The sequence below is a fragment of the Ambystoma mexicanum genome, chromosome 3q, assembly GCF_040938575.1.
Source record: "Ambystoma mexicanum isolate Mex_15411 chromosome 3q, UKY_AmexF1_1, whole genome shotgun sequence".
Lineage (NCBI taxonomy): Eukaryota > Metazoa > Chordata > Amphibia > Caudata > Ambystomatidae > Ambystoma > Ambystoma mexicanum.
In genome coordinates this window covers 752,485,605-752,498,274 of record NC_090926.1, presented here as the reverse complement: position 1 = coordinate 752,498,274, position 12,670 = coordinate 752,485,605, and the positions used below count along the sequence as shown (strand labels likewise).

The window sequence follows — 12,670 nt, the reverse complement described above, 5'->3', positions numbered from 1 at the left end:
CATCATAGACTGGAAAGTGGGGGACCATATGCCTTCATTTCAAACAGAAACAGGGCTGGATGAAATGCTAAAGAGAGCCAGAGAACAAGCCTTAGATGCTAGCTGGATCAAACCTACTACTCCCTACTTTAAGGAGAAACTTGGGTTAATATATTGAGTAACCTAAGGCTCTGATAATATAGAGAAGGAGCAATTGCTGGTTCCCCAGTCTAACAGGAAAGGGCCGATTCAGCTGGCACATGACCATACCACAGGGGGACACCTAGCTGAGAACATGACTATATAAAGGGTGTTGCAAAATTTCTACTGGCCCGCAGTTTACGCTGAGGTGACAAAATATTGCCAAGAGTGTGCTATATGTCAGAAAACAAGCCCCCGTATACCTGCATGAGCACCACTACAAAGGATGCCCTTGATCAAAGAGCCATTTCAGAGAATAGGGCTAGACATTGTGGGCCCTATGCAACCTACCAGTCGAGGATACCGGTTCATACTAGCGGTAGTGGACTATGCCAATAGGTACCCCGAAGCGTTTCCATTAAGAGGAATGTCTGCAAGACAAGTATGTGATGTACTCTTGCCATACTTTGCCAGAGTGGGGATTCCCCTGGAGATCGTGACAGACCAAGGATGTAATTTTATGTCAATTGTCATGAAGGAGGTATGCAAGACCCTTGGTATCAACCATTTAAGGACCTCTGTGTACCATCCCCAGACGGATGGGCTGGTGGAAAGATGTAATAAAACCATCAAACAAATGATAAAAAGAGAAACCAGTTTCACTGGCCTGGGGTGGGAGAGAGCACTGCCATGGGTGTTGATGGTCCTACGTGACACTCCACAATCCTCAACGGGGTATTCCCCATTCAAATTATTATTTGGTAGACAGCCAAAATCTATCCTGGGATTACTGAGACACACCTGGGAACAACAGGAAGAAACAACCCTCACTGAATATGTCAATGAATTAAGAGAGCATGAAAACAAATGAGTGTACCCTTACTAGTGAACAATACTCAAGGCAATTATTTAATTGGACCGATACAGGTGTTTAGGCCGGTCCACAAGCTTAATCAGAGGGTTGGTCTGCTAAGTGGCAGATCCAAGCAAGGGGTCAAAAAAATGTACAAACCGCTCACTGTGGTCAAAAATACAAAAATTTGAAAGCAATAATTTGCTAATACAAACAAACATATAGTGCATGGAATTTAAGAAAATGCTGAAAAATGCAACATACATATGAAAAAACAATAACAACTCATAATGACATCAAATAACAAAAGAAGAGTGTAATATATACAACAAAGTGAACATAGAATACTGTATGATTAGTTTACAGATGGATTTCAATAGTCTCATTATTGTGTGACAACATACATGCAAATATAGGTATTTTTGTGAATGAATCTAAAAGGAAAAAATGAATGTATACAGGAGGGGCTATAAAATCGCCCACATTTCAAAAAGTATCCTAATTCATAGGAAATTTCCTGTTTATGTTTCGTATTTCTTCGAATTATGACAATAAATGTTCCAGGGTCATAGGGAAAACAATATATCTTTTAGGCCAATGTGGCAGAGACTGAATATACAGAGTCTGGTACAACAGGGAACCATAAGAAAACGGGTATTCCCAGTTCGTATGACGTTTCGGCGGATTTGCATCTAATTGCGTCCACCTTCATCAGGGCTCCGTGGGGGCGACCCTGCAATGTATATAGAAAACTCCAGTGAGTATATTTAAGAAATGCCGGTACTCATAGGGCATTGGTTAATAAACCACAAATTCTCATAACACCGTGCTGGCAGCTTACCTGCCGGTGCTTTAAATCCCAAGTTCTCGGTTTTCATTCACCAAGAGGCCAGTGGCTGGGCCCGGGACTTCCTCAGGCTTGGTCCCACTGCAAGATACGGACCCGTACAGTGGTGGGTATGCTCTACACGATGATGCTGTGTAAAGGACAGAAAGAAAGTGAAGTGGTGCATGAGGAGCTGCTGAAGGGGACCACTCTGCTTGTGGTGGCACTGCACCGTCATCAAAGAGATTCCCAGTAGTAGATAAAAAGAATTATAAAAGAAATAGGTACCTGCTGGTCGGGTAATAATGATTAACTGGAAGGTGGGTGGGTTAAGAGTACAGTGTTTTTTCTTCTGGTCAACCGACTGATTACTTTAAATGATTCCTGGATAACTCGGGATCACTAAGGGGGAAAAAACCAAGAGTGAGCTAGACAGACAATGGTAGCCTACAGTGTTTTAACTGCAGGACATTATTACAAGTTTTTACGGGTTGTGCAAGATGGAAAGAGAATGCGAGAGGAAAAATCAAAAGCTTGCCGGGGGTACTGTGGTAAACTGATACGGACTGGTAAAGTGCAAGAGTGGCGTTAATATTGTGCAGGTGATAGGGAATAGTCGAAGGTACTTTGCACACTTGCCGTACGTGTGCAGTTATTAAGTCCGTTGCAAAATGCAAACCCATTTATGTAGAGGTCCGCACCCGAAGTGTGTTAGTTTTCATCTGGGATTGTAGAAACAAGAGTGATACAGTACCTTAGCTAGAGGCACATGCTCGTCCATCTCACACACAGGGAACGTGCTGGCCGACTGGCGTAGAACGCTACTGAGCGATGTCAGGAGTTACGCGAGCGATGGATACCGTTGTAAAAATAAAGGCGTCCCCGACGACCGCGCGTTCGTGGAGCTCGAAGCTCGATGACGCGGGCCAATCCCGTTTGGCCAGGAAGTGTGGTCGTGTGAGAGTGCGGGCGCGTGCTCTTGCAGACTTGTTGATTTATTAGTAGCCATGGCGACCCGTGAGAATCACGGTCCGCAGAGCATGAAGCGCTGCTCAAGTAAAGTCCAGTGCTCGTCCCTCATGGCAGGTTAGTGTATAACAGAGCAAGCCTGCACATGGGGGTGTAGGTCTGTATATGACCGGAGTGCCGAGATACACATGTAAATGTCTGTTAGTAAACAAATGGTGTATAAGGCAGCAGAGACTGATGTAAAGTGATGTCGGAGTATGAGACTTGTGGTGGTAGTGTATGATGTGCCGCGGCGTCTGTGTGTGGAGCTTGTATCTCACAGGTGCACAGTGTCTAAGGGGGCATTCGAGGATAAAAAGCACAAGTGATAGTACAGTATGTCCGGGAGGTTGGGAATAATGCAGTCAGGAGGTGTGCAGTGTGGTGGTCTGGGCAGCATGTTCCTCATAGTATGAATAGTATGAACGATTTAAATAAGAGGCTGAAAAATCTCATTCAGACCTTTATGGTATGTGTCTAGGCGGTGGATCCACCTAGATTCTTTTTTCAAAAGGCTGTGTTGAATGCCAGGCCCGCCTCTAATTTTTTCCACCACCCACCACAAGATGTCATTGGGGGTGTGGTTCATAGTGAGGTAATGCTCCACCAGGGGAGCCGTCAGGGTTTTGCATCTGATTTTTGAACAGTGTTCCGAGATGCGTGTACTGACTGCCCGGGTGGCCTGGCCTATATACCTAAGGCCACACGGGCACTCAATGCAATAAATGACTGTAGCAATGTTAACTGAATGAAATGAATAAAACTCTGAGCCAACAGAAACTTTTTGTATGGATTTCCACAAGAACCCAATTCTTTTATTAACATAACACTCTCTCTTTTGTTGGAAAAAGGATAAACTTTTCTCAGATTCACCAACTTCTGCACAAGGATGTCTTGAAGGTAAGTTCAGGTAAGAGTTAATAAAGTTCTTTAGGGTTTATTTTTTTATCTTTTCCTTTTCTTTTTCAGAGATTCCGTTCCTGACAGTGCTATTGTTTTTTTTATCCGACTTTAAAGTTGTCTCTTATGCTCTGACTCTTTTTCTCTCTTGTCTGTTCCTGTAACTTTATTCTTTGTACCTTTGCTCCGCTCCTTTTGTTCCTTTTAAGTTCTTGTCCCTTAAACACTTGTATATGACACTAGGATCTTGGTTCAGGTTGTATATTCCCAACAACTTCACTTTTGTGTTTAACTTGTGACAGTTTAACAGGTTTTTTCCGTCAAATCCCCTCTGGTTCTTCAATATCGTTATTTCCCTAACCCATGGTCATACTTCGGTTCAGTGTCCCTGTCAGATTGTATACTTTCCCCACATTTTCAGCTTCAATTTTAAATCAGGGTTTGTAGTTTGTCCAGTATCTCTACAATGTTCGGCTGAACGGTTCGTGGTGCAACTGAGTTTTCGCTCCTATCTTCTGCGGCGACAACACTCGTCTTCTCAGTATTAACTTCTAGTTACTGTGTGTGCAACGGCGCCGAGTTCATTAAATGAGCACAACGGTGCAGAATTTTGTTCAGTAAGCGCAACGGCGCTGAAATCATTAAATATGCGTAAGGGTGCTGAGTTCATTAAATAGTCACAGCGACCGCGGTCGCCTGGGCTCATCACACGTCCCTTACTCATCAAGCAGGCATTCGTTATAAAGTTCATCAAGGCCGTCCTCGTCAGACAGCATGGCATTTTCAGCCAAGGTTAGGCGTTAGCAATCGCCTCATTATTTAACGGCTTCGCATTACCTTCAAGCTTTCGTCGTACCTTCAGTCGCCATAAGCCTCAGCAACAGACTTCGGGTCTAGGTCAGGACTGCGCGATAACGATCGCTACAATTTATGTTCTGACTTCCTCCTTTCCGCAGCACCTCTGTCAGCAGGCTGCCGGCAGGAATCCGACTAACTCCTTCGCTCACCCCCAGTTATTCGTCTGCCGCACAGCTGTTCATCTTCAGCTCCGCTCAATATGCCCAGCTGTAACCGTCCTTTTCTCCCTCCTCTGCGCAAGCTCCGGTCTCCTAGGTAACCAAAACAGCACAGCGAAAAGCCATTAGAGGAAAGTCCATATAGGTAGGACTTCCTGGTTTATGCTTTCATTAAATATTATGATGAACGTGAGTCTGCCAGGCCTAAGCACAACGTCACAATGACATTTTAACTTTTGCAGTTAGAGAGATCTCGAAGGGTCCATTGTCGTTCACCGATGGAAAAGGTTTTCGTCTTCTTGGTGAATTTGCAAGCGACACAATTGCCGCATGGATGGTGACCTTGTAGGGGACGGAATGTACGGGAGCTGCCGGGCATTGTGTCTGGTTGACAAAGGGAGTGTACCAGATGTTCTTTTATGTTTTTGGCACGTTTGTAAGCGAAACTTGGGGCCTGTTCGTCCAGTAGGTTCAGACGTGCAATATGCCAATGTTTACTGACAATTTTCTTTAGTTGTGCCGTGTGTGTGCCAAAAGTGACCACACCTGTGATACGAGTCTCCGTGGGCGGGGGGGTCCTCCCGCTCCGGATGGAGATTATCTCGACTGGAATTGCGGGCTTGTTTCCTGGCTTGTATGAGTTGCCTTTTGGGATAGCCTCTAGCTTGTAGGCGAGTAGAGCGGGCTTCTGAGTGGCATTTATAGTCCACAACCGAGGTGCAATTCCTCTGAATACGGAGGCATTGTCCATAAGGCAAATTGTCTTTAGTGTGGGCTGGGTGATTGCTGGTATAGTGCAGGAGGGTATTCCTTTCCGTAGGTTTACAGTAAAGATCACATTGTAGGATGCCCTCTTTGTGTCTGATTATTAAGTCCAAGAAGTTAATCTCGGCATTGCTATGGTCAATGGTGAATTGTATATCCCGGTTACAGGTATTGAGCCATGTCCAGAAGGCTTGAAGTTCAATGTTGGTGCCCGTCCAGGTGAAAATTACGTCGTCAATATAGCGGTGCCAATTACTAATCTGCGCCTGCCATAGATTAAGGTCTGAGAAGATGTAGTTATTCTCGAATTTGGCCATATAGAATATTGCCAGGCTAGGGGCGAATGCCGCACCCATAGCAGTTCCTTTAGTCTGCAAGTATATTACATTGTCGAAAGTAAAGACATTTTTGCATAGTGCAATCTCCATAAGTTCAAGTACAAAATTAATCGTGGTCTTCCGGGGGTTGGAGTCAGCAGACATCCACTCCTAGACACATTCAATAGCATCAGCTTTGGGAATGTTTGTGTACAGGGACTTGATGTCCATCGTCACCAAAAGCTGAGCTGTGGGGTCATAAGTAAGGCCCTCAAAGGTTGAGATTGTGTGTGTTGTGTCCTTTAAGTATGTGCGTGTTTGTACGCTAATAGGTTGAAGAAAGTGATCTACAAACTTGCAGAGAGGCTCCAAGATGGACCCACAGCCAGATACAATCGGGCGGCCAGGCGGGTTCAGGGGATCTTTATGTATTTCTGGCAGAGCATAAAAACAAGGGGTTCTCCCTGATGGTCTACTCAGGAAGGCTGCCTCTTTTTCTGAGATCCAGTCTCTTTCTTGTGCATAGGTAACGGCATTGCTAATTTCCTGACAGAGAAATTGGCTTTGTAGGATCTTTGCGAAGAATGCTGTAGCTGTCTCTGTCATTGAGTAGCAGAAGTGCCATATCCTTATATTGTTTATTGCTCATTATCACCAGGCCCCCTCCCTTATCGAAGGGCTTAATGACAATCTTTTTATTGTTCTGTAGTGATCTCAAGCTCTTCTCTCCGCTGAAGTGAGATTGTGTCTGGTTCTCATGGTTCTAGTTTTTAATCGATCTAGGTCCTCTAGAATGCATCTCTCGAAAGTGAGAAGATCATGGGGGACTTGACTGTCAGACGGAGTGAAGGTAGAGGGCAGATGAAGGCCAGTACCATCTTTATCGTCTTCTCCACCCGGGCCATGCTCATGAAAGAAAGTCTGCAGTCTCAATTTAGGGAGAAAAGTGCGTATCTCCATTTCCGAATCGTACCAATCTGTTGAGGTTGTTGGTACGAAGGATAAACCTTTTGATAGTACAGATAGTTCGGATTCAGAGGGGTCAATTGAATTAAGAGAGCACCTGGGAAAAACAGAGACTATGTGCAGGAAAACCTGGGTCGGGCTCAAGAAAAGCAAGAGAAATATTATGATAAAGGAAGCAGACCTAGAACGCTTAAAATAGGAGACAAAGTGCTGGTGTTATTACCCCACTCAAACCAACAAAATGCTCGCCCAATGGAAAGGCCCGTACAGCATCACGAAGATATTGGGCCCAGTTAACTATGAGGTAGAGCAACCAGATAGACAAAACAAACATCAGAACTATCACATTAATCTCCTCAAGTTATGGAAAGAAGGGGACTCGGAAGTACTGTGTACAACTCTTGCAGAGAGGTCGGTCCGGATAAAATGGTCACACACTCGACTAGTGATATACAAGATGTGGGCTTGGGGGAACAGTTGAGCGACACCCGAAGAACAGAGTTATTTTCCACCCTGTAGCGGAAGCATTCTCTGGTCTACCTGGAAGAACCCATATGGCTACCCACTCCATCCCAACTGAGGCAGGCAAGATTGTACGTCTCAGACCATACAGAATCCCTGAAGCAAAAAGGGGGGAGATAGCACAAGAAATAGATAGCATGCTGAAACTAGGTACCATTATCCCCTCCAAGAGCGCATGGTGTTCGCCTGTGGAACAAGTACACAAACTAGATGTTACCACTGGGTTCTGTATGGACTTTAGGCAACTAAACGCCATTTCCCGATATGAAGCCTACCCAATCCCAGAATAGATGAACTAATAGAAAAACTGGGAGCTGCATCCTTTTTGAGTACCTTGGACCTAACCAAAGGATATTGGCAGATACCTCTCAACCCGGCAGATCAGGAGAAAACAGCCTTCTCAACAGCTGAAGGACTATTTCAGTTTATGGTGTTACCGTTTGGGTTACACGGGCTCCTGCCACTTTTCCGACCTTAATGGACAAGACCTTAAAACCTCATGAACCATATGCGGCTGCATATTTGGATGACATAGTGATTTTCAGTAAAACTTGGAAAGAACACTTAGCACATCTAACCAAAGTAATTAAATCCTTACAAGAGGCAGGGCTACACATTAACCCCAAGAAAACCAAGAGCCAAAACAACCACGTATTTGGGGTACTCTATGGGAGGTGGGGTAATCACACCACTGGTGAACAAAATACAGGCCTTGGAAAAACTACGAATACCGGAAACACAGAAAGAGATCCAAGCCTTTCTAGGGTTTGTGGGGTATTGCAGAAGATTCATACCACATTTTTCTACAATAGCGGCACCATTGACGGACGCACTAAACCAATCGGCCACTTAAAATCACTCCAGAAGCTGTGCAAGCCTTTGGACAATTGATACAGCCAATATAAACCCAACCGGTCCTATATTGCCTGGACTTCTCCAAAGACTTCTATTTGCAGGCAGATGTATCAGGCTGTGGTCTAGGTGCAGTGCTATCCCAAGAAATGGAACAAGACCTTTGCCCAATAGCCTTCATCAGTAGAAAACACCTTCCACAGTAGAATCTCTTAGTTATTACCTACTAGGATCGAAAATTTACCATTTTCACATATCATGCCCCTCTCCGATGACTGGCCACCCAGAAAGATTCAAATTATAGGGTCCTTAGGGGTTCCTGACACTTCAGCCCTATCATTTTGTTACAGTACATAAACCCGGAAAGTATCAGCTAGTCGCTGATTACTTGTCCAGGGCCCTGAACCTGCCCGAACGGCCTGGTTCCTTGGGGGAAGTATGTGATGTGGTCAAAGAGGCAATAGAGCCAAAGGAGGACACCATTCTAACAATCAGACCCAGCCAACAAAAAGTTAAACCAGCAGATCTAAGTAAAACTACATGTCCCATAAACCACCAGGAGAAACTGAACCAAGGAGGGGGAAGGGACAGAATTAACAAGGGAAAACGGTATAGGTACACTCCAGGCATGCCGTATAGTGACAGGTACACCCAGAGAAGTACAGGGTGGGACGGCCAAACAGTTCCTGGATCTGGGTGGAAGGGGGAAGGTAAACTCACTGAAGGTGTTGGAAGTGGGCGGGAAAGACGTGTGGAGGCTGAATGGAGGAGAGGAACAGAGTATGGGTTAAAGGCGGAAACGGAGAACTCACCAGGTGTCTCTCATTACAGCCGCAGTCCTGGCCGGAGACCACAGAGGAGTGGGACGAATTCCCAGGTGATCTACATTGGGCGTACTAGGAGGCTTGAGGAGAGGCATCACAGACACCCATATCAGAGGCAGACTCGCTGACGAGAAAACCCGGCCATAAGCCGTTAAGAAAGGACAGTGCATTCCGTGGGTTTCGTTTCTTTTTTTGAAAACCAATTGGTATGGCTGGTGGACAAACAGAAAGCTAGCATGCGGGGGAAATAATTAATTTGAACTTATTATTTACTCATTCAAAGAGGCGAGAAGCCAAGAGGAGATTCCTACGAACTCTGGATTTGCTTAACTGTTTTGCCGCAAGCAGAGCCAAGTTAAAATATGTTGCTCATACTGAGGGGCTGTTGGTAAGGTTAACACAGCAATAAAACTTGAACTGTTAACTAAGCATCTGACTCCAGCCTACTACTTTACAGGGCCTACAGATGGAAACCGCATTGTCATTGAAAACTTCTTTACCACTGCCCTAGCCCTCAAATAACCAGATGCATCTCTGCCAATGTGGTAGAAATAAATTCAGCCAATTTAGCCTTGGGCCAGCATTGTCCCATCCAAACACAAGGATGGATATTTACATCCATTAGTGTTTCATTCACAGAAGTTGAATTACTCCAAAGTTTACTATACCATTTTCGATAAGGAACCACTGGCAAGTAACAATGCTTTTAATGAATGGGGACATTAACCTGAGGAAGCTATTCGCTCATTGGCAGTTTTAACAGAACACAGGAATATAGGCATCATGAAAATGGCACGGAATACAAATCAACATCAATCTGGTTGGGTCCACTTTTTTTAAGCAGATTTGACATTCTTATAACATATCAGGCAGGAATCAAAACCACCAAAACAGACACACTGACCAGAAGAAATTGTCAAGAAGGACACCAAGAAGAATAGCGTCTATCTTTTCTTCTACCCGAGAAAGTGGCATTGTCTTTGTCCACCAATGCTAATAAATTCCTCAAAAAGGTATGGGCATTCTAAATCACTGAGATCAGGGGGCAAAAATTCAAGTTACAAGCTGCTATCCAGGCATAGGAAAGTCACTCACCATGTCAATGTTATACATACACACAGCACACCATTCCTTATTCGCAAATAGTCAAATAACACTAACCAATGGCTAGTGGCAAGGGAACATTTTGCACCTGACCAAGATGATATTTTAATTTCTACAAGAGGTAGACCACTATGAGGTTGATGGTTAACTGTACCACCAACATTTATGGCTTCCCATGAAAGAACACCAACAATACATTCTGGAATGGTGCCACGACAGCCCTTTGGCAGGACATTACGAACAACAAAAAACCTTTGGATTAACAAGTTAGTGTGCTTGGTGGAAGATTCCAGCCACAGAAGTTAAGGAATGTGTTGTGGGGTTCAATATCTTTACAAGAGCCAGAGACAGGACCCGCTAGATTACTGATGTCATTGCATGTCCCCCCCACAACCGTGGCATACAGTCAGTATGGACTTTTTTACCGGTCTTCCTCCCACAGAGGAAGGTTTTGATATCCTCACAATAGTGGATTCTTTCTCTAAAATTAATCAGGTGGAACCTTTAAAAGGAATTCCTATAACAGTAGTTAGACACCACGGCCTTCTGGAATGCATAATCTCAGATAGAGGTCTCCAATTCATTCAACGGTTTTGGACAACCCTTCAAAAAAATGTAAGTATCAACTCCCCATCTGTCTTCAGCCTACCACTCTCTAAGTGATGGACAGACAGAGGGAGTACATCAGAACTTTGATCAACCTTTCCATGATTGTGCAAATAACCTGCCAATGGTAACATTTTCATCCAACAACACATTCCATACTGCAACAGGAACCTCTCCATTCTTTGTTACTACCAGCCATCATCCAAAGATGTTACCTGTGAGAAGCCAGAAGGTGTCTCACCCACTAGTACCTGGGGATCTGTCATGCTGGTGGCCAGGACATGGCCATCGCTTTTGGATCCAGTTCCTGGAGGTGGACCAGTGCGGGAGAATCACGTGGGTGAGGGGTCTTCGGGGAGTGGGTCACTGGATGGTGAGACGCGGTATCCCCTTCCTTGTAACACCTTTACCCCATCCTAGCAAGTAGGATATTTAGGAATTCTACCACCCCCTTTTACAACACAAACACTTTCTCACAGACACCCCGCTATGAGAGAAAACAGACTAACAGCCGAGCAGTATACCTGACGTGTCCCAATACAACGGTCAGGCGAGGTCAGGCAATTACTGACCATCACACACACCTGACTTCCATTATACTTCACCATATGGATAAAAGGCAGAGCACGAGGGCACACCCTGAGCAAGGCAAAGCCAACGAGGAAACCGCAGTTGCGAGACAGCAGCTGAGCAAGAGAGGAAAGACAGGATCGGAAGGAAGGAAGGAAATTCCCTTGCCTTTTCGATAAAGAACCATTACTTTCCAGAGACCTCGAGAATAGAAAGTGTAAGACCAGGAAACCAGGCTGAAGAATCCTGCATTGTGTGTCGGAGATACCCGGGGCCCTCCCGCGTCAATAAACAAGGCAGGGAGAGTCACCAGCTGCCGTGGTACCATCTTTGGCTCCAAGAACAAAGCAGCTTCAGTGAAGACAACACAGCCGGTGAGTTGGGAGACCGATACAATTGAAGTTCAGTAAACACCCTTGAACTGTGATCACTTGTGTCTTACTGTTTGATACCATGTCTTCCTTACATATCTCTTTCCTTTTTTCCTCCTACTACGATACCTACAGCTGGTGAATGGTTAACCACTTTACAACACACAAAATTCACTCCATCACCTGCAAAAGAGCAAGAATGGGGACAAGAACTTTGCAGACGTGCATCATAAAAAAGAACCCTCATATCAATAGTTATCCACAAAACAAAATCAGAAGATTCCCAGGATCACTCTTAAACTTAAAACTAGATACATCGGGCCATACCAGATAGAAAGAGTTATCAACCCAACAGCCATTAAGTTGAGACCACCTAAACACATGAAAGATCCACTCTGCTTTTCATGTTTCGTTACATAAACCCTGTCCAGCAACATCAAATCCTATTAGAAGAAACCACAGAAACCCCCAATTACTTTGGATACAGAATAAGACTAGTGGTATCTCAAATAAAATATTCCAAATGGCAAAATTGTGTGCGACAATATTATTTGAAATGTGAAGGGTATGGACTACGAGAATCACACACGGGTACCAGAATTCCACATGCATGCCCTACGGCTCCATCAAGCTTTCCATCAGAAACATCCTAAAAAACAAAGGCCCTCAGAAGGAGTCTAGAAGGGGGTGTCCTGCTAGGAGCCTAGGTCCTACGACCCACCCACCTACCCCCCTGCAATTTTGCATATCGCACTTACACAAGCTGAATGACGCAAGGCCTAGTAAGATAGTTTGTTTTGTCCTCCCTCTGTCTTCCCTCCCTTGTCTTGTCGCACCTAGAAACACTTGTGTACAGGCATGTTATAAATGACTTATCATATCTTATCATATCATATCTGAACTTACCTTAAACATAAATGAAGTCAGCCCTCTCAAAGCGAAGGTCAGGACAAAAGTTCCGCGGCTGGCGCGTGTTCTCTCAATGGAGCTAGCTGGCCAGCAGTATTGTAGTGCACCAAGAATGCGGGCCGGAAGTAGAAAGTTGCCACT

The 12,670-nt window shown here is 44.7% G+C and overlaps 1 protein-coding gene across 7 annotated transcripts in view; it reads right to left on the bottom strand.

Moving 5' to 3' along the window:
* FBF1 (Fas binding factor 1) overlaps positions 1-12,670 on the bottom strand; it is a 1,089,678-nt gene that overhangs the window by 1,020,020 nt on the left and 56,988 nt on the right. Inside the window, exon 1 of one of the 7 annotated variants that reach the window (XM_069654730.1) lies at positions 12,527-12,658. The exons of the other annotated variants lie outside the window; for them this stretch is intronic. The gene's annotated coding sequence lies outside the window, so the exon portion shown is untranslated. Of the gene's footprint in view, positions 1-12,526; positions 12,659-12,670 lie in introns of those variants that run through there. 7 annotated transcript variants of the gene reach the window in all.